The sequence below is a fragment of the Aulonocara sp. 'chitande type north' Nkhata Bay genome, linkage group LG16, assembly GCF_057382095.1.
Source record: "Aulonocara sp. 'chitande type north' Nkhata Bay isolate Kocher_YH1m ecotype deep benthic linkage group LG16, A_spYH_male_GT1.1, whole genome shotgun sequence".
NCBI classification, from domain to species: Eukaryota; Metazoa; Chordata; class Actinopteri; order Cichliformes; family Cichlidae; genus Aulonocara; species Aulonocara sp. 'chitande type north' Nkhata Bay.
The window spans coordinates 30905889-30929358 of NC_141359.1; the positions used below are offsets into that span (position 1 = coordinate 30905889).

A 23470-nucleotide genomic window follows, 5' to 3' on the forward strand; every position below is an offset into this window, starting at 1 on the left:
ATCATGGATAATTCTGTCGCAATTTATTTGAGTGACAGCATGACGGTGGAGTAATGACTGTGAAAGAGCAGTTCATCACGTCGTATCTTCATATTCCAAATTACAGACATAATCCAGAAATCCAGAGTGTGGCAGTCCAAATTTTGGATCATTTCACTGTTTTGAAGGAAACGTTTTGAATATTCCAACAATTTAAGGGTTTACTTGCAGCCAAACTAACAATTGCAAACGAAATCTTCAGCCCGTGAACTTGATTTTTTTCAGCTCTTTTTGACCGAAATGATAAAGCATAAAAAATAAAAAAATAAAAATTAAAGGAATATGACAGAGTTTTTTTATTTCTTGGGCCAAAAATAAATAGAAGAAATTCAGATTTACTAGATGGTTAGGTATTTCTATACATATAACTTCTTGAGCATATTGACATAGAGTTACTTTTAAATGACCTTCCCGTGTGAGCTGTAAACTTGTGTGCTCGCTGCCTTTTTTCTCTTGCATTACATCAGTTAAAGCACGCAAAACAAGAAAAGGTCATTTTCTGCCTTACTTTTTCAGTACACGAGGAATGCTAAGCAAAGCTTTGCAATATCAGTAAGCAGTAAGTAGTACCCACAGTGTAGGCTTTAAAAATGTATGTTAATGCAGAATTTAATTTAATTTGGTAAAAAACAAAATAACCATGACTACTCTAATGCCACAATCATTCAGAACATCTCCAGTTGATTACCTTATTTCAGCTTATAGTAGTTGAGGTGATGTCTACTTAAAAGTTAAATAATTAGACAGATATTGCTATTGTTTCAGTGGACAGTCAATTGTGATAATATTGGCATACTGACTTTTTAAAATATAAATGATTAGATTTTGTTAGGCGGGGCTGTGTGCAGGCAGGAATAGGACCCAAGGTGCAGACTCCGGAGACAGACGTGAACTCAAAAAAGGCTTTAATTCTGAACGCAACATGACATAACTTGAAAAAACTCAAAATAAACTTACACCGGTGGACAGACAAAACACACAGCAAAATAAACGGTAGATCGCGACACGGACACAGAGAAACACAGGGCTTAAATACACAGAGGGAGCAATCAGGGAATGAGTAACAGGAGGGAAACACAGCTGGGACAAATCAGAACTGACGAGACCAAAGAAGCGTAAATTGAACACACTGAGAAAAGACAGAGACCTTCAAAGTAAAACAGGAAACACATAACACAGACTGAACAAAGACACAGCCTCACATGTAGGCACTACAGAGGGAACAGAGACGTGGGACCAGGGCAGACACAAACACTGAGTGGACACGGGGATATAGGAACTAAGGATACACATAGACGCGAACTAGACAAGGGGATGCAGGTGATAGGGGAGACAGAGCAACTAAAGAAGACAGAGACATAAACCATGAGACAGAACTCAAAGAAACCAAAAAACTAGAAAATATGAATAATATCATACACTCAAAAACCCTGGGTCAACGACCCAGGCATCCTAACAGATTTAAATCAAGACATTTCTCTTCTGAAACACATCACATGTACAAATGCATAGTTTGTACAGACATATTTTTGTACCCACTCATCTATTAGTGCTATTGACTGCTTTTCCAATTTATGGAGGCAATGACAACTTAGAGCGTGTCTTAGCCTAGAAAGGTCACCTGCCTATCACAGAGCTAATACAGAAAGACAGACAAGTCTTTCATGACTGTGGAAGGAAGCGAGCATACATGGAAAGAACCTGTGAAGACACGAGGAGACAACACAGGGGAGCTGTATATGCACCAAAATCTGAGGAATGTTTAGAGCACATTGTTGAATCTACGGCACTTCTAAAGACAAAAGACGTCCAACCCATCAGTAACAGAGTGTATCTGGTGTACCCAATGAAGTGGCCAGTGACTGTAAGTATTTATTTTCTGAAAGTATTTAAACGCCAAGTCAACTCCACTTACTCCAGCACAAAGAGCATAAGAATGTTTATGTAGTTATATAATATAAATAACAGCTTTAGATTTGCTGACAGAGATAACAAAGGCATGTTAATATCTTGCACACAGTTCTGGATCCATTATGACAGAAGTTATTTATCACTGGCAAAAGGATAGCAGCACAGTACTGCAGCACATCTTGGAAAGATAACAATTATAATAGTTTATTCAGTGGAGTGAAAACAATAATGACTGCACAGACACAAGAAGACAAACGGGGTACTGTGAAATGTGTACATTTAACAGCAACAGCACTGCCTGATTTTCCCTTTCAGTAAATAATTTTGATTTCTGAAGTCCACAATGTATTATTTAATGACAGCAGTCTTTTAGCATCGGTGATTGTTACTAGGTCTGTATTATTTTTGCAATCCAAAATAAGAAAAGGGGGGGGAAAAGCCTCAGAATTGCACAGAGCATCTTCAATTTAACACTTCTCATCTATTGATTAGTGGACATCACAGCCTTGTGTTTAAACAATAATTGATTTGTTTCCACACTGTGTGTCTGAAATCATTGATTTGAACACTTTGGCAGCTGCTATTGTACTGCACTAATCGGTTTGCAGTGTGGGGGTGTCAAAATGTTATTATGAATGAAAAATCAAAGGAGGATAAGCTGCACGACGCTTTCTGTGTGATAGCCACTATTTTAACGATGCCATTTTACGACGGGAGATCTGAAATGATGGATACGATACTCAGACTTTAGTAGGTGGTGGTGGTAGTGGTGGAGGCCAAGTTATTGCTTTTTTCCTTCATGTCAAATGAGAATTGCCATACTTAATATTACATTGTGATTTTTCAAATGGAAAGCTTTTTCTGTGTGCTGTCCAGTTTTGTCTAGATGGCTGCACTGACTGTATTCTGACTGGATGACATTTTTCAGTTTCCATTTAAATATGCAGTAACTGATCTTTTTTATTTCTTATCTAGAGGTAACAGATTGCTGATGTTGTTAAGTTGGAGAAACAGGTAGTCTACCATGACTTTTAAAGGGGTTAGGAATCTGCTTCCTCTGGTTAAACATGGTGCCATAAATACAATAGTTCTCATTCACAGTGATGCAACACATCTGTATATAAACTTAGGTTATCTTTCTTGATAAGCATCCGCTGCTAGACATGACACTGCAAGGTTTAAGGAATAAATAGTTTTAGCAAAATTCCAGACAATTAAAAGAACACAGATCAGTTTTCAATACTTAGCATAAAAAAGACAGACATACAGGAGTATCTTATTGAATCATTCATTAGGTTACTTCCATCCTTGCTAGATGATATCACTTACAGTCTAATTTCAATCATATGGGTGCTGGATGATATGGATTTTTTTGTCAGCAAAAGTAGTGAATCTCATGTCGGTGTGATAGATTAGGTGCTGCTGTTCTGTTACAGCAGGTTCTGTTACAGTTTCTGGAGATATGTGTCTTTTCTAGCCTCCTCTTTAGACACCATTGTTTTTGTTTCTTTACTTTTTTTCTCCTTCATCCTGTAAATGGAGGCAGATTGAAAGTATCGAGCATGAGTGTAGCTGTGTGTAATATTTCTCTGCATATACTACTGAATAATGCTTCGTGACAGTGAACAAAAACAGTAAAGAGAGAAAGCAGCTGTCATACAATCAAAAATGTTTCATTCTTGCTTGCATATGCAGTTTGCATTCACCTTAGTGAGCATTCAAGAATTACTTGAAAGTTCCTTAAATAAATCTTAACCACATAACTCCGTTTGGACGGCATCGGAGTAACTAAGTTGTGGATATGGTGATGGAAGAGAACTGTGACAGCTGTGGAGACCAACAACAGTTCACAGTGTTATTGCGCACAACTTAAACGTGCAAGCTGGCATTCAGTAAATTAAACATTTTGAGTCATAACTGAAATAATCTCATTAATCTTGAAAATAAATTGATCTTGTAATTAATTTATTTTCAAGATTAATCAATTTTCAGTGTTCTTTGTTTAATTCTTTCCGTCCCCCTTTTTTTTCCATTTTGAAATGTCACACAACAGGGTGTTATTACAGCTCCACTAAATTACACTCGGCATAGACACTTCAGTCACCGTTGTAATATTTAGACACATAACAGTGCCTAAGGTTGTATTCTGCACTACAAACAAGGCCGCCCGATGAGTGCTAAAAGTGCTTCATTCATTCATCACATGGACTTTTTGGTAACATGATGCTGCACAGTGATATATAAAAATACTATTGAGATTGGATGGTTTGATGCTTAATTAGAAACTGTTTAAAGTGACACTCAACCACCAAATTTGTCTTTTATTTGACTTAAAGAAACCCATGACAGGCAAAGCCCTTTGATATGTAGCAGCAAATCTTCTGTAAAATTCAGTTTGATCAGATCAAGTTCACTTCTTTGATTTTAAGGAAAGAAATCCTCTCAAACCCAAACACTTGTACTCAAAAGGTGGCCATATTTTACATAAAATAAGCATTTCATTCTAGTTGCATGTTTGTGTTTTGACAACAAAGCTCTTCATCCTCTCCGAGCTTACCTACTGGCACACGATTTAAAGAAGGATAGTTTAAGCATTCGAAATATATACAACATTGTCATATTATTCTTGGAGTAAAAGGGGAGTGTCAGATAACTAAAGAAGGAACAACTTAAGAAAAAACCCATCTAGTAAATTAGACTTCGTCAATACAGTGCAGGTTGTGGAGAAATTACACCTTGTACCACTGATTCCATCGGTATGAATTTGGCACTTCTGCCGGTTTACAGTTGTAAGGGAGTAAGGATGTCCCTGTATCATTATCCCCAAACGTCCATAAAATGAAGGTACATCAAATACTTAAAAGTAAGTGTACCATTTAATTTGAAGCTCATGCTTTTGATCACCAGTTCCTAAATTTCAAGAGTGCTTTCTGTGACACTGTGAAGAAACTCAACATTAAGAGTCTTCCTCTGTCACAATTTAAAGCACGCTGGAATGGCTTTCCTCTCTGCTCTTGCCAGTGCTCTGTTCTTTAGTTTAAATTGGAACATTTTCCACAGAGATCTGGCCTTTGTGGAGCTGAGCCCTGAAAACATTAGCTGATTATAAAACAGGATTGCGGTGCAAAAATGAACTAAGTTCTGAGGTTAACCTCCTGAAGTCCTGCACATCTTAAAAGAAAACCCATCAGTCTAGACTTAGACCAATGTGACAAATTAAAGGAAAACCAATCATTTTTACTGACATGGTTTAGGCCCCCTTCTCCCCTTTAAGGAAGGGTCACTGTAAAGCCATACAAAGTTGCTCTGAGTGATGACCTTTACCCATTGTAAACCTGACAGGTCTCCTCTATGATGACAATGCCCCCATCCACTGTGCACAAGAGGGTCAGTGAATTGCTTGATGAAAATGAACCTGAATTATATCCAGTCAACATATCTCAACCCAAATAAATGGCGCTCTACCCTACCATCATCAAAACACCATGTGATTAACATATTCATAGCTAGCTTTAATATGCAGGCCAATCACAAAAATACACCACTAGGGGTGTAAAGCTTTACAAGTGATCTACTAACAATGTGCTAAATTATACACTAAGATGCAGCCGGTGTTCTTAAATAGTGACGATCGTAATCTACCAAGAGCAACACAGCTTAGTGCCAAAGAAAATGTGACATAACTAGCAAAATATGTTTCTACACAACAAGATGCTACAAGAAGATAAATGAGAGACGACCAAAGCACACTGATATGTTTAAATAGAAGGGTGAAGCTTCCAAGGAAAAAGGATCACAGAAACTCACACAGAAGATAGAGACTGGTTAGTGTCCCACTGGCATCCACAGGTTGCTGGAGTTTGCTGTCAGATGAATAGACACAAAAATGTATGCACCTAAAAATCTGCTTCCTGTGGCCGAAACAGGACATGCTTTACATCAGGCTGGTATCGGCTAATAATCACCTCAGGAGTCTTTAAATACAGGAAACAGAAACCTTAGTTTGTTTTATTGCAGAAAGTACATAACATATCTCCATGTATGACTCTCAACTTTATGTTTTAACTACTGTAACTCTTATGTTTGTCTCTAGAGGACAATGTGTATTCCCCATTTAAATGGTAAATGGCCTGTATTTGTATAGCACTTTACTAGTCCCTAAGGACCCCAAAGCGCTTTACACAACCAGTCATCCACCCATTCACACACAGGTGATGGCAAGCTACATTGTAGCCACAGCCACCCTGGGGCGCACTGACAGAGGCGAGGCGCCACCGGACACTGGCGCCACCGGGCCCTCTGACCTCCACCAGTAGGCAACGGGTGAAGTGTCTTGCCCAAGGACACAACGACCGAGACTGTCCAAGCCGGCGTCCAAGCCGGCGCTCGAACCGGCAACCTTCCGATTACAAGGCGACGATCGCCCCCACGATTTAGTTGGCGAGTGGTTGCTGTCAGACGAATAGGCACAAAAATGTATGCACTGCAGTGCAGCACCTAAAAATCTCCTTGGCAATACCCTTTGCTTCTTGCAGGGTATTGCCATCACACGTAGTTTGAGTGGAAAATGCTGACTTGTATGCATATGCTTGCCCACTGCTCGACAAGAGGTAGTGAACTTGAAAACATGTGACGCAAACTATAAACAGAGACCATTCGTCTGAAAGGTAAAAGTTGCTTCTATTGAAACATGTTGATTTGCAGCCATTTATGTCACATTTTCAAATTTCACTACTGCTCATCGAGTACTTTGCTACTGCAGACAGAGTTTCTCCCAGCGCAGATAACTTAGTGCATTCATAATTATAAGACAATTAATAATGGGCCCAGAGCAATTTTCATATCACAACATATTTCCATGATAAATGATGATGTACGAAATGTTTGCAGCACAAGTGTTTGCACTGACTACATTTCAAATGAGACTTTGAACATCAGGAAGAAAATTCATTATGTTTTTAGTGAATGACAGTTGTTTTGCCAAATTTGTGTCATTAATGAGAGGACTGCTGATTAGCAATTACTGCAATGACAGCATTTACACACTCTTCCATCACTGCTGCTCAGGGTAACGTGGTGAGACTTTGTAAATGTAAAATTTAGCTCTTCTTAGACTCTGTGAGGACAAATAAATATACATGCTTATATGGCCTCTTCCAGTTATCTCTTGTTTTATTTTAAATGCAGCATTTTTTGATGTATTAAAGCCAATAATTCCGTTTTTTTTCCTTTAAAAAAAAAAAAAAAAGGTTTGGATACTCAGGAGCACACATGTCTACGCTATTCAAGAAAAGTATCTAAAAGAGAGATAACCCCAATCTTGATGTAGGGTTTGACTATTCAAAGGGTTTTATGAAAGTGGGTTACAGGGATCGTTGGTATAGCCTTAAAAAGAACATGGTGTGTTTAGGGTTGGTTTTTCTTTTACCCAAAGAAGTCTTTATAGACATCTCTTGCAGTTTCTGCTGTTTGCATTTGTTAGCAACTGTGGAAAAAGCCAAATTAACAGATGAAAAAGACTATTTCATCATACAGCACTGCAGACAGCAGCTCTAAAATGACTTAACTGCTTTGCATGATGTTAATAAAATGTGACTGTCCCTGAGCTGTATTTTCACAAATCACACACGGCTATTCCGAATTTGAGAGCACACTATATATTTTTTTTGGGGGGGGATGCTCCCAGTGGCATGTTTCCATTGCCTTGGCTGTGATTGCTGCATTCCCCTGGCAGCTGGGAATTGCAATGTGCTTACTTTTTGAGGACCAGAGAGTGTACAAACAGTCAACTGCAACCTGCTCTTAGAAGAGGAAGTCACTAATTTGCAATGAGCCAAAAAGGATGTGCATCTTGTGTTGACAAATCGCATCTGCACTGCAGAAAGCATTTGTAATACCATAATTCAGGCAAGTTGTCTGGTCAACAACTGAGCAAAGAGCACAAACAGCATGCAGCACATTTCTGGCAAAAATGTTTATACAAATATGAGTCTAATTCAGACTTGCAAAGATAATTTTCACTTCTGTTGTATTTTAAGCGTTCTCTATTTTGAAGCCTGTCCGTGAAGCCTGCATTTTAATGCAGCCTCGATGCAGCAACAGTACACTCAAATATTTGAGCTGATAGGAGAAAAACAAAACATGTTTGGCCTTCTTTCTGTCATGCAATTCCACTCATTCTAGACCTTGAAAAAAACATTTCAACACAAACACAGTTATTAGTGTTTTTAAAGACGGGCATTATAATAGTTTGAAAATCATCTTCAATGACACATAGCAAAGCAATGCAAAGATTCCAACCATTGAGTAAAATTATTAAAAATACACGCTTAGACAAAGAAATAGGTTAGACAGACACACAATGCCAAAATACCTGTGTGTACATCAAAACAATGAAAAAAAAATCGTTTAATCTTAATATAGGCTTATATATCTCAGAAAACTACAAATGTTAAAGCTACCAGTTCACTCAATTCTTGGGATTCAAAGCCTCATGTCTGAAGTTTGCTCTGATACACCGGTAATCATCCACCGTCATTATCAGCTTAAATCAGAGTACTCTATAGAAAATAAAGTTTTAGTGCTTTTAACAACTGGTTGATCACAGCGTGATAAGCTATCACAGATAAAAACCTTTCACAGCACTTTACCTCGTGCCTAGGTGTTGCTTCTAATATTTTGTGATTTTATTTCATTTTCAATTTCTAGACCTGAGGTTCTCAAAGTGTGTCCTGTGGTCCAACGGCAGGCTTTAGTAACTTGAGCACAACAAGAAAACATTGTACTATGGCACATTTCCTTTATCCACAGCATTTGTCTTCAATTTCAACTCATCCCACTTACTTAGTGGACCAGAGGAATAAAAATAACCAACATAAACACTTAAGAGTGTGTGGTTTTTTGTGTATTACTCATGTGTGGTCCTCAGACTTACATAAAGTGATTGAAATTTTGACAACTCCTGTTCTGGACAATCCAAATAATTAGACAGCAACAGGTCATTTATTATTGATGAATTTATGGGTTATCTTTACATTAATCAATATAAAAAGTGTCACTGTTTTGTCACTTTAAATTGCTCTTTGTGTTAATATTAGAAACCCCCAAATCACAAAGGTAATCAGTTCATATTAAAGTGAACAAAGATTCAAATCGCTGTGGGTGAATTAGTATTGATCTGTAAAAGTAATTTCAGCATGAACGAACAGATAAGAATCCCTCCAATACCTGATCCTAAACATGCATTTAAAAGACAAAGTGCACCGCTGAGGTAATCTCAGTAAAAACAGGAAAACAACCAAATATAGCGAAAGTGAAGCCACCCTAATCTCTGAAAGCACATTCAGGTTATTCATTGTTAGGAAGCTAATTTTCGTTGGAAATGTACAACTCAGCAGGGCAGTTTTTTTAAACTACCACTTATTACAGAAGATTCAAAGGCTCAAAAATAAAGAGAATTTCTGAACACAAAGGTGATCCAAAGTGGATAAAAGGCCACCTGCACCATTAACATGAACAAGTAGGAAGGATGGCCTCAGGCTAGCCTGCCAGCACCACTTGAGTTTGGTGAAACGGTGGAAAAAAGCTGGTTTTAATGCTTTTTTATTGATTCGCTTATCTTTAATTACACTTAATAACATGAATTTGGGGAAATTGTTGTTGGCTCAGGTGTGGGATTTAATTACTGCTCAGTCAAATCTGGGTAAATCCAGGTTCATTGCTTCAATATTCATTCACACACACAACACTGCCGCTATTAGATTACTGACAGAACTCAATCTTTGACACAATCATGGACTCCAATTAAAATAAGTAAAATATATAAAGATGACTAAACCTACTAAAATGCAAATTTTACATTGTCGAAATCTTTGTCGATTAGATTGTAATTTCCCAATATTACATGCCACCACCACATAAGTTGCCCTTTGAAGGCTGTAGTCTTTTTTTCATGTACTGTATATCTATGAGAACAGGTTGGTTACGGGTTTGGTTTGTTGGTGCTCCATGTGTTATCTGTTTGGGGTAATTCAGCACATTATAACCACTCCCTGAAAGTTTATTGCTGCCAAAGTCACTTAGAAATGGGTTTGGATATAATACTTTGGTTTAGGTGCCAATATATTTCCCTTTTTTCGTTTTCTACAATCTGAATTAATTAAACGTTACACAGTTGAAAGCCTTGTTGTATTGAATCAAGGTCTACAGAGGGATTTCAAACTGAAGTTCTATTAATTTAATTGACAGGGACAATTATTTTTACAATTATTTTGCTATGAGCTAATGCAAACTATCTGCTTTTAATGAAATTACTTCACATATTTCTTCTCTGGATTAAGCAGAGAATGAGTCATGATTTCAAACTTCTAACAGCAGAGGATGTGCTTGGACTGTTTTGAGGGTTATGTGCACAGGATTAAAGTCACTGGCCAGTGGAAGCAGTATTAAAAATCACAAGGACTTAGCTACTGAAAAAATTTCCCAAATGGATGAATCTTAAATGCAGATACAGGTGTCAAAATTTACACTTGCTTTCATCCGAGCAGACTACAGGTCAGAGAGAAATCTTAAGCAAAGAGAGGAGCCAGTCCAAGCTGTAATGAGTGAGCATATGTCTGTACATGCATCGCTGGTCATGATGCGATCAGTGAAATTAAACTTGGAGTCAATAGACATGATCAAATTGTCTCTAATCTGACAGGCTCATTCATCACCCAGTGGCACATTCCCTCCCGTCAGTGCCAGCCTTTCAATCTGTTCTGCAGCACTGCACTGACTGAAATATGACAAGTATGGGACAGTGAGACTTTTTTTTATCTAAATCACAATTAACTTTGAAAAAATCTCAGTATTTTAAGTATTATTTAGTTGTTAACTTGAATTTACGGAAGCCCTTTCCTGTGATCCGTCACAGTTATGTAGAAGCACTGACAGGGTGACAATAAAAAATGAATGAAGAATTCTATTTAATTGACTTTTACTGATTATTTTTATCTCATTTACTTGTGCCAACAGCAAATAGGCCACTTACGCGAACCTGTTTGCTGGGTCTGCCTCAACCTGTAACAAGTACAAGAAGTAAAATATGTATTAGTAAGCTAAACAGTAAAAGAGCTATAAATTATTGAATAGCCCTAATGATAATTTCTTCCACTTACAGAGAATTAGATTGTCTGCCATCGTGCATTCGGTTTGTGCTTTGGAGATTAATTCCTAACCCAAACCAGGTGATGCAAAGCTCCACATAAACAATAGTTATCAAATAATTTACTTACACCCCTTATATCCTAATTAGGGATGTTTACTTTGGCAATAATCATTTTCAATTTCACGCCATTTTAACTTGAAGTTAATTAAAACAAGGTTGTTCATTAGCATGGTTCCAGACCCTTTCCCTAGCCACTGCACCTGCACCATAATGCAATGCAAATAGGTAGCAGGGGAAAACCTAAGTGCTTTCACATTTCCTTCAAGGAAATAATGAAATGGTCAGAAAAGAAAAAGGAAAAAACAAACCATTAATTCCACAAATGCTCTCGCAAATGGAAAAACACTGGTTAATTTATGCTCTGTGTTAAGTGGACATATTTATAAAGAAATGCGCTCCGTAATGTGGCTCTAACGCGAATTTCTTTTCTCTGCCGTAGTAATAAAAAAATATGCTAATTTTTATGTTGCAATGCAGCACACTTCTAGCCCTTCAGTTCACAACTGCCCTGGCGCTACAACATCATCATGCAGATGACAGGCACAGGAACAATCGGCTGCTTATCAACATTTTAAATGAAATACTCTCCAGACAGTTGTGTTTGTTCCATGAAAAATAACCCAATTAAAAGAGGCTTGACAAATGACCTTTCTGAAGGTAAAAATAATGACTGGCCCGTAAATAATTCTACCAAAGTACAACACTAAGGTTCCATGACTTCAGGCACCACTCATATTAGTTCTGCTTTGAAATGACAAACCATGATACAGGGTATAGCTGCACAGTTTTCACTTCAAAATTTCAGACTTTCCTGACTCACATCTCCACACTGATCAACATCTGCATAGAAGAGACAACTTACTGTAGGTGCTGTACTGTTTGGTGGAAATAAAACCAGAATAACACCTTTTACATTTTAATTTCACATTTTAAAATGCCTGTATGTTACATTTTAACTATTTAGGTATTTATGCTGCCAAATAAATTCTGGAGGACTGAAACTATAAAATCAAAATAAAAACAGGAAGCATGTTATATTTTGCTTCCTGGTGCTACCTTTTCTTCCATAACGTGGAAACCATGCTCCCACCCACACACACTCTCATGAAGGCTCTTCCAATCTCTTAAATCCACCTTGGAGGAGATAAGGAGAGTGCTTCTGGAGGAGCTAAGAGTTAGGGAACATAGGTATATCCTAAGCTGAAATCTTTTATCGAGTTGCATGAACTGCGTATGCTACACTTCCACATGTAACACAGTTTATTCGCACTGTGAATAAACTGCTTGTGGGGTCGTATATCGGGATAATTGGCAGCTTCAGCCCTTGTATCTCTTTCTCGCATCCTCACTGGTAGGCGTTAAAGCATGATTAAGACATGCAAGTGAAGGAAGTGCAGAAGCAAGCTAGCACAAAAAAAGCACCCGGTACATAAAAACACGAGACAAATATGGAAAACTAATGTTCGAGGCAGCTTTGGTCTAAATTATACAAAGCAATGAACCTAAACTTTTATAGCACAACATTTTCTTCAAGTTGGATAAATTGTGAGCAACCCATGAAAAAGGAACATCTCTCCCTTAAGTGGAAGTTAACTAAATGATGCTACTATTTAGTCACTCTGGAGACGTTTAGCTAAAAGCGTTGTGTGAGTACGCTGCCTTTCCAGGGGCTTGGAGAGCGATGTGGTGAATATACAGTGGGGCAAAAAAGTATTTAGTCAGCCACCGATTGTGCAAGTTCCCCCACTTAAAATGATGACAGAGGTCAGTAATTTGCACCAGAGGTACACTTCAACTGTGAGAGACAGAATGTGAAAAAAGAATCCATGAATTCACATGGTAGGATTTGTAAAGAATTTATTCGTAAATCAGGGTGGAAAATAAGTATTTGGTCACCTCAAACAAGGAAAATCTCTGGCTCTCACAGACCTGTAACGTCTTCTGTAAGAAGCTTTTCTGTCCCCCACTCGTTACCTGTATGAATGGCACCTGTTTGAACTCATCATCTGTATAAAAGACACCTGTCCACAGCCTCAAACAGTCAGACTCCAAACTCCGCCATGGCCAAGACCAAAGAGCTTTCGAAGGACACCAGGAAAAGTATTGTAGACCTGCACCAGACTGGGAAGAGTGAATCTACAATAGGCAAGCAGCTTGGTGTGAAAAAACCAACTGTGGGAGCAATCATCAGAAAATGGAAGACATACAAGACCACTGATAATCTCCCTCGATCTGGGGCTCCACGCAAGATCTCATCCCGTGGGGTCAAAATGATCATGAGAACGGTGAGCAAAGATCCCAGAACCACACGGGGGGACCTGGTGAATGACCTGCAGAGAGCTGGGACCAAAGTAACAAAGGTCACCATCAGTAACACACTACAACGGCAGGGAATCAAATCCCGCAGTGCCAGACGTGTTCCGCTGCTGAAGCCAGTGCATGTCCAGGCCCGTCTGAAGTTTGCCAGAGAGCACATGGATGATACAGCAGAGGATTGGGAGAATGTCATGTGATCAGATGAAACCAAAGTAGAACTTTTTGGTATAAACTCAACTCGTCGTGTTTGGAGGACGAAGAATACTGAGTTGCATCCCAAGAACACCATACCTACTGTGAAGCATGGGGGTGGAAACATCATGCTATGGGGCTGTTTTTCTGCCAAGGGGACAGGACGACTGATCCGTGTTAAGGACAGAATGAATGGGGCCATGTATCGTGAGATTTTGAGCCAAAACCTCCTTCCATCAGTGAGAACTTTGAAGATGAAACGAGGCTGGGTCTTCCAACATGACAATGATCCAAAACACACCGCCCGGGCAACAAAGGAGTGGCTCCGTAAGAAGCATTTGAAAGTCCTGGAGTGGCCTAGCCAGTCTCCAGACCTCAACCCCATAGAAAATCTGTGGCGGGAGTTGAAAGTCCGTGTTGCTCGGCGACAGCCCCAAAACATCACTGCTCTCGAGAAGATCTGCATGGAGGAATGGGCCAAAATACCAGCTACTGTGTGTGCAAACCTGGTAAAGACCTATAGTAAACGTTTGACCTCTGTTATTGCCAACAAAGGTTATGTTACAAAGTATTGAGTTGTATTTTTGTTATTGACCAAATACTTATTTTCCACCCTGATTTACGAATAAATTCTTTACAAATCCTACCATGTGGATTCATGGATTTTTTTTTCACATTCTGTCTCTCACAGTTGAAGTGTACCTCTGGTGCAAATTACTGACCTCTGTCATCATTTTAGGTGGGGGAACTTGCACAATTGGTGGCTGACTAAATACTTTTTTGCCCCACTGTAATTGTGTCTGGCCTGGCAACTGTCTGTATGCTTCTCACACATTTTTGTCCTTTACGCCATAAATTCTAAGTAATGTACATATCTCCACACACACCTGCACAGTTGTAGCCCACTCTGTCATTTTTTCAGTACAGACTTAAGAAATAACATAAATATTTTATCAGTGAGTGAATGAGATGAATGTACTTACTTTTGTATATTACAGACAAATGTAATGGGATTACAGCAGTGTCTTACTTTTTTAGGTTTCCCCTATATTTTCTTTTAAGCTAATTTGGTTGCCGATGTCTGGATTTGGTCCTACTATAAGGCAGCTGGGGCAGAGCAAAACTCAGCGAGCAAGGCAGGCACAAGTAGGAAGAGAGGGCGATATGGTGAACAGGAAAAAGGACAACTAGAGAAACAAAAAGCTAATTACACCAGAGCAACTGGGAACTGGTAAAAATAATAAGGGGCAGGAACAATTAGAAGATGGCAAATAAAAATACCACAGGAAGTGGTAACGAATAGGGATAGGTGAACTGACACAGAGGAGATCTTTGTTATATAAATGACACTTTCTCTTACTTCTATTTCCATTACACAGACGTGATACCCACACATATCTACATGAAAGCGCGTCCTTCTTCTTAGAGGTCAGCCGCAATAGAATAGGACATCAACCTCCTTGCAACTAGAAGAAAAAAGAAAACAAATTAGTGATTGGCTGAGTATAGCATTTTTTTTTTCACATTTAGCGACAAATTGTAAGTAGTTGGAGGGCCTAACTGGTCAGTCAGACACTGAGCATGCAACATCCTCAATGTTCCAGTCACAGGATGATTGTGCAAGTCACCTGGTGGGAGACAACTTGTCTCCAAACAGTTGCAGTCTGACTCAGATTCACTGGCAAAGTTTTGCGGACAACAAAGGAGACAGACTTTGAACACATTCTAATCTTTGTTGATAAGAGCAACTCGTCTGCAACAAATCTCTTTGCAAAAAGTGACTCAGCTGAACTGGCTGCCAACTAGTTTTATTCTGGTCTATTTAAAAAAAAAAAAAAAAAAAACAAGGTTACCAAACGCTTGTGTCATTTTGTAGTTGTGCCTCAAAACATTTGTGCACAATGTGGATCTCAAATTCATGTGAATGTGGATGCAACACTTAGTATGAACGTTCACAAAGGTATATAGACAGATTTCTCATTTATCACATTTAATCACCATATTATCACAAACACATTGTATGTACTTGCCACCTTGAGCTTATTCAATCTTAAACTGAAAGCAGACTAACTCAGTTGCATTGCTAAATTATTGCCATTGTGACGCTCTGAAGGGAGCTGTTGACAGCAAGCAGTTGCAGACCGGATCCCTGCAGCCTCTAATCTCTGTTTTCCAGAGTGTGACTGTAGCAGAAAATCCACCTTGATGAAGTCGAGGACAGAGGAGGCTTCTGGACTAGCAGAGCTTGAGAAAGCACAGGTGTATCCTACAGAGGTGTTTTATCAAGTGACATGAACTATATATGCCACAGCCCCCTACGTAAGACAGTTTATTTTCATAGTGCTTGCTCTTAAGGTTGCATATAGGGACAGCTTCACACCGTTCTATATCTTTCTCATAACTTGGCTGGTAGGTTCTCAAGTGTGATGAAGAGACACAAATGAAGGCAGCGGCAAGTCAAGCCAGCATAATGAAAATTATCCATATGTAAAAAATGGGAAGTACAGAAGACAAAGGGGAAAAGAGAGAAACAGAAGATAAACAGTTATGGTTACAACAGTGACATTAATATGTTTTTGTCACTCTTTTTTTCTCTCTCTTTAAAATTGTATTTTTACACAAAAAGATTAACATATTGCAATGCCGACATCAGCATAAAACATCAACGTTTTAGGGGGTTGTGCTCCCCGAGTGCTCGTGTTTTTGTCCAGACATGACCTTTTCCATACTTTTCCATATCGTGGAAGAAACTTAATGAAATGAGCTCCCCTCAGTTCTTTTAGCTAGGCTGCAGCACAAAATCCAATATCTTCAAAAACAAATTAATATTTTATGTACAGTTTGTTAAGGTCTCTCAAAACCTGAGGTGTCTACACAGTCGGAAAAGATACCTGACTGGATTATGAAGTACAGTAAAGTATTCTGAAATACTTGTGTAAAATAGATTTTCCAGTAAGGTTTAAGGCCTTTATAAGTTGGTAACAGTGATGCAACAAAGGCTGTTTGTTTCTTCAACAACTTCATATCTTCGCATCATATCTGACTCGAGACAATCTATTGATGCATTTTATAACATCCCTCTTTGCTAGTGTTAAAAAACCTCCCACTTCTACACAACAATGAGGATGGGCTTTTTGTATTTATAGCTAAAAGAATTGACAACAGAGCCATAAAGATGCCCTTTCACTTCCCCATATCTAAGAGTTGAACATTAAAAGCTTTTTAAAGTAATTACCTTGTGGACCTGCCTTTTGTAAATTAACTATGCATATATGCTACCTGAATAAAATTTAATCTTATCCCTGCAGTGGGGTTCAGGTTTCCATAGCAGGTTGGTTTACTGTAATCTGGTCCTATTTGAAAACAACATAATGAACTGTCACCCCTCCTACGTTTGTGATAAAGTGTGTTTTGGTGCAGCGGAGAAGAAGAAGTGAGGACACATCTTGCAGGAGCTTTCTTCTCTTCAGGAACTCTCTGCAGGAGGGGGAGATACAGGAGAGGTGGAGGAAGATCTCAGCCTGGGCGTTTACCGTCTTATGTAGTCTGGAAGATGTGTGGATGGTGGGGTGGGTGCAGTTTTCTCTGTGGTGGGGTTGGGTGGACTGTCCAGGGCTCTGTGGAGCCGGGGGGCGCTACTGCACTGGGCCTGGGCCCCCCTTCCCTGGCGGGTCGCGGAGGGTGGGAGTGCCTACTGGGGTCAGCGGGGGAGCTGGCCCCAGGGAGGGGTTACCTGCCCCTCCCTTCCTTCCCCTCCCCATCTCCAGCTGCCTCCCTCTTCCCGCTCCTCCACAACCACCCACACATGCAGGGCCTTGGAGTGGGGGTATGTCACCAGGGTGCAGAGGAGGCTACCCCCCCCCCCCCCCCGTCCCCTTCTGGCTGCCTCTGCCTCAATTTTATCCCACAACTTAGACATTCACATTATTCACACTCTCATTACACATACATATAGGATCTTGGGGGTGGGCACAATCACGGAGTCCAAATCACCATCAGGGTGTATACCTCACCCCTGACGTCATTGCCCACCTCTCAATTTTAAATACACTTAGTCATTGAGGGCTAGCAGGAGGGACTATGCGCTTACCTGCTGCTCCTTGGCAGGTAGCTCCATGCCCTCCTGGGTTTTAATTGCACCTTAGAACACATATGCATCAACACTACAATGAGCGGGTGGAGGGAGGTTTGGAGTCTTCTCCCACCCCCATTCTCTGCGGCCTGCTGGAGCGGGAGGGCTAGTAGGAGGAGTTGGCCGTCCGACTGCGGTCTGGGGTGTGGGGCCTCCCTGCTGCTGCGGAGTCGGGGTGGTCTGCCTCTCCCCACCGCAGGGAAAAGGGTAACACCACCTGGGTCTGGGTGCAATTCCCCCCTCCAGGGGCAAGGGTACCTAGACCCGGTTTGTAGAGTACGCTTGGGGAGTGTGATTGTGTGTACAGCGTCTCTTTATGTCTGTCTCCACGTTGGTTGAGTGTGGAGTGAGTGCATATGAGAGCATGAGGGTGGGAATGGATGTTTGTGTCTGTGTGTGCCTGTATGTCTGTGTCTATATGTCAGGTTGGGTATCAGACGCCACCTCTCTGGGGACACCTCAGGCCCTCCAAGGTTTGGAGGCCTATCTCCACCCACCACCACTTCCCCTGCCGGTGGCGGACTCCCTCAGGTGTCGGTGTGTTGGTGGTTCTTTGTGTCTGGGGGTGGGCATCCGGGTACACACCGGCTCACTCCTTGGCGGCCGCTTGTCGGGGCCTGGGGCTCGCTCGGGCCCCTTTGGAGGTGGGGTGCCCCCGGCCTCTCGGCCTGGGGCTCGGTCACTCAGGCACAGCTGGGGGCCGGCGGAGCTCACGGGCGCGTCACTGCAACTCCCCCTGACTTCTGCTCCGCGGCTGCTGGGCGAGCCCTCATCTGGGACTCTCCTCAGCTCTTACTGGAACAGTGGCGCGGCTGCCCCTCTGTTGGTCTTCCATGGTCTCTTGTGTTCTGGGGGCCTCTGGATGTCTGGAGTTTTGATCTCCTCCATACCCGCTTCACACCCTGGAGGACGGGGCTGTGGCCCCCCCACACTCCCTAGCAGATCATTACATGGAGAAACCTTTGGAATGCAAGCATGCTGATCCACACAGGTATGCACACATGGGTATTCACAGACGCGGACTAAAGCTTTCTTGGCTGCTGCCTCAAAGCACACTGTGCGCTGTCTATCTTGCGTGCTGCACAATATCGTTTATTATTTAGTAAATATTGATATCTATGACTAGCTAGTTTATTGTGATGGTGCTTTGTTTTCTCTATTATTATGTTGCTCTTTGTTGTTTGCTGTCTCCTCTGTTTGTTTTTTTTGTTTGTTTTTTTTTTTTTTCTCCATACAGGTGACCCAGGAGTTCTTTTTTTTTTTTTCTCTCTCTTCCCCCCCCTTCTCACCGTCTCTTCTCCCCTTTGGTTTTCTTTCTTTCTCTCCCCCTCTTTCTCTCATTCATTCCCCCTGTCCTATTTATTAAAAAAAAAAAAAAAAAAAAAAGACAAAGGATGAACTGAAGCTCTGCCATCACGTAATGTTGCATACTGCTGTTTCTGATGTCATTTTAAAAAAAAAAAAAAAAAAAAAAAAAACCTCCCACTTCTACACAACAATGAGGATGGGTTTTTTGTATTTATAGCTAAAAGAATTGACAACAGAGCCATAAAGATGCCCTTTCACTTCCCCATATCTAAGAGTTGAACATTAAAAGCTTTTTAAAGTAATTACCTTGTGGACCTGCCTTTTGTAAATTAACTATGCATATATGCTACCTGAATAAAATTTAATCTTATCCCTGCAGTGGGGTTCAGGTTTCCATAGCAGGTTGGTTTACTGTAATCTGGTCCTATTTGAAAACAACATAATGAACTGTCACCCCTCCTACGTTTGTGATAAAGTGTGTTTTGGTGCAGCGGAGAAGAAGAAGTGAGGACACCAATGGACACTACATTATTACTTTATTTCAGCTTGCACATGTTTTGTCATATACTAGCATTAATCTTCAATTTTAGAAATAGCACTGTGGCTATAATACGGCCCATTTCATTGCGTGGTGTGTGCTTCTTTGGAGGGGCGGTAAACCATCAACACTGAGTTGTGGTTTGTGCAACGTGCAACACTGCAGTCATCCTCACTGTGATATGTTTCCTTTCTATGTAGCAGCCACGCATGGCGTCAATGTCTTCATTAACCGAGCAAAGGAATCCTACTTCCCTTTGAGGCAAGTCTTGTTCACAGTGTGAAGAGTGGGGGTGGGGGACCTCTGGTGTTTCACAGCCCATGGCTTCACAGACCGTGCTCCTTGATTGATGTTTTTATAAGTAAGACCTTGCACTGCTTTCCCCCTGGGCTGTGCCTATGCTTCCTGGCATCAATCACATATCATTTCCATTCTTGCGCCTTTGCCTGACAGAAATACTGTAAAGGTGATCTATGCGTGTGTGTGTTAAGTAATTATTAAGTGTCCAGCTACATTAATAAATCATTCACATGATACCACCACCTTATTTCCAACCTCAATTCTATGCCTCATTCCCACTCGCTTCTTTACATTTTCTTCACTGCCCTCTGAAACAATATCAAAGCTGCAAAAGAGCTAGCCATTTCTCTTTTTCTGGAGTACAGTTGGCTTCTAGGGGACTTCTAATTGCAGTGCAACTGCCTGAGTGAGGGAAAATGTGTCTATTGGACATGTTAGGAGGCCTTGGACTGCTTTGTCGTTAATGAGATGGCTACCATCAATCAAGAGCTGTGGGAGATGACTGTAAATAAGGCTTTAATCACGGGAGGTGCATGTTGACAGGCGGATTCCTGGCCCACTTTACTTCCTCACATTTGACTTGTGTAAACATATGTCAAAGTGACAGAGGTTAAGGTTTGGGGTGAATTTGGCTATAATAATGTTCTCATAATAATGACTGCAGGGAGAATAATTTAGCAAATTCTGTTGCTTGCTTTTTTTGGAGCGCCGAAGCTGGAACTTATGGGAAACTTTAACATCAGCTCAATCAAGTTTTTGTTATTCTATGTGTGATATCGGCTGTCAAATTTGCATCAAAATGTAGATAAATGCACTGTTCACATGTAAGCTAATCTATGTAAGCAGCTCTGTAAACATGTGTAATATAACAAGGTTCAAGGTTACATTATTTTACACCCGTAGGTAAATTTGCTTTGCAGAAAATGATAGCATATAACACCCCAAATTAAACTGTCCTATTGGTCCACCTCATGTACTTTAAATTATAGAAAGAAACATTCTGGGTTTTGTTTGGTTTGGGTTTTTTAAGCTAACAAGTCTTGAATTTCTGATGTTAAATTATTTTATTTATTTATTTATTTAATTTGTACAATCACCCCGGCTGATTCTTTGACACACTTTGCTGTTTGCAAGATCAAAACACAGCTGTAGCCGAGAGAAAAAATGTTTCGCTCTGTCAGGGTTGTTGGGACTAGAAAAAGTCTCAGGCTACTTGAACTTTAGTGGAGGGTTTCGTAAGTGGCTACCGTCATTACTGTTCAATGCAATTAGAGGCTCCCTGTGCAAAGCCAAGCTATCATTAAAGAGAAAAGAGCAGAAACAGAAAGGAGTGGAATTTTTTTAACAATCCATTAACGTTTGCCTAAACACCAATCATTAGAGTTATTTCAGGACGTCTAGTCAAATACAATGTATGTGGTTAAGCTATAGCTTTCATTCAATTCTCTTATATAAATGTGGCTACTTATAAATGTTATTACTTCACTAAATAGTGCTATTCCCAACAAAGAAACTGGGGGTTAGCACCATGTCTACTGCAGAATTGGACATTTTAATCACATCTCTCATTTGTTCACCTCACATATCTGATATATATACTCCACTATTGAAAATGATGATTAAAACAGTGAGTGTTATTAGATGAGAGGGGATTGCTTTAAACAATAGAGAGGAAATCTTATTACTCCAGATGGCCAGTCCATCCCTGCTGTCGGGTCTTCAATGACACCAATTGTTTTGTAACAATTGAGCATTCAAAGTTTGGGGATATTTTAGATTTGGAGTTTTCAAAGTTATGTTGAAAACAGGTGGAAAAATGTGTAACTAACAGACCTGTGCAACTTTGACAACAGCTATTTGTTCTCGACTGAAGACTGGGTCAGTGCATCTCCAAAAATGGCAGGGCTTGTGGGATGCTTCCAGTCAGCACTGGTGAGTCCTCCTTATAGTCATCCAGGGAGACATGTTGTAAGGTTTTATGCACTACTGAACTTAAAGGAACTGCTGCAAACATCTTCATGCCAGATCAATCAGGGCACCTTAAGAGGTGTTGTAGAGCCCGTGCCTCAGTAATTTGTTGTTTTGCCATCAAATATTAAGCAGTTGAGGTCATTATGTTTTGGCTCATCAGTGTATGATTTATAGCTGGAAACAGCCAATGTCCAACTCTATTTTTAAAGGCTTGTTCCCACTTGAGAATGTTTTGGGTGTTTTTTTTTTTTCATATTTTAAAATTCTGCTACATGAAAGTTGCAAGTTTGTGTCCAGATATATTTATAAAAAGACAGATTGTGACCCGAACTGACACTTTGTCTGCACCTCACACCAGGGGGGACCTTCGTTTTTGCTCTAACCACATGCTTGTTAGCTATCTCTCTTACTGTACAATAATGGCCTTTGAGACTTAGTTCAGATAGGTCACCTACAGCAATTTCTGTGTTGCAAAGCCCAAAAAGCCTGCTGTAAAACAGTCGCCCATATGCTTACAGCACTCAGCGGTCCACTCACTTTTGTTATTTAGCCGCTTGAGAGCTTCACTGAAGTTTACACATTGCTGCTAATTTACTACAAAATTTAGAGACAAAACAAACTAATCTTGTTGAGGTAAGTACAGTCAAGTGCTGGAATGGGCTGTTAGGGAGGTGACTGGACAAGAAGGCAAGGCAAGGCAATTTTATTTGTTTAGCACACTTTCAGCACAAGGCAATTCAAGGTGCTTTACATGATTAAAATAAAACACAAAAAATAAAACATAAAACACTATAAAAGTAAAATACAAGAAAACATTTACAAGAAAGCATTTACAATAAAACAGTAATCAAGACAATAATTTATATGAAAAAAATAAAACAAACAGGTAGAGAGCCATAATAGGATCAGTTACTCATAAGCAAGTCTAAATAAGTAAGTTTTAATTTTAGACTTAAGAGTTCAGTGTCTCTGCAGCTTTGCATTCTCCCAATAGTGTGTTCCAGATGTGAGGAGCATAGAAACTAAAAGCTGCTTCTCCATGTTTAGTTCTGGTTCTAGGGACGGTCAATAAACGAGAGCTGGAGGACCTGACTGATCTAGATGGTTTGTACCATGATAGCAGATCCCTAATGTACTCTGGTGCTAACCCATTCAAATTATAAACAACAATACAACTTATAATCAGAGACGGAGCCGATAATAAAACATTAGTGATTAAAGATACAAAAAGCACTTTAAAGTCTATTCTCTGAGCTACAGGGAGCCAGTGTAATGACTTTAGAACTGGAGTAATGTGCTCTATTTTCTTGGTTCTAGTGAGAACACGAGCAGCAGCGTTCTGAATCAGCTGCACTTGTCTAATTGATTTTTTGGGTAAACCCGTGAAGATACTGTTACAGTAATCAAGGCGGCTAGAGATACATGCATGGATGAGTTTTTCTAGGTCTCCTTGTGTCATCAGTCCTTTAATCCTAGAAATGTTCCTCAGGTGATAGAAGGCTGACTTTGTCATAACGTTTAACGGGCCCTGGAGGTTCAGGTCTGAGTCCATTAT

General features: G+C 40.1%; 1 long non-coding RNA gene across 2 annotated transcripts in view; it reads right to left on the reverse strand.

Annotated features, from left to right (window-relative positions):
• Positions 1-536: 536 nt before the first annotated feature.
• LOC147311849 (uncharacterized) overlaps positions 537-23470 on the reverse strand; it is a 30230-nt gene continuing 7296 nt past the window's right edge. For both annotated transcript variants that reach the window (XR_015125387.1, XR_015125386.1), the window contains 2 exons: positions 15059-15132; positions 537-3480 (listed from right to left, as the gene is read on the reverse strand). This is a non-coding gene — a long non-coding RNA (uncharacterized LOC147311849). The remainder of the gene's footprint in view (positions 3481-15058; positions 15133-23470) is intronic.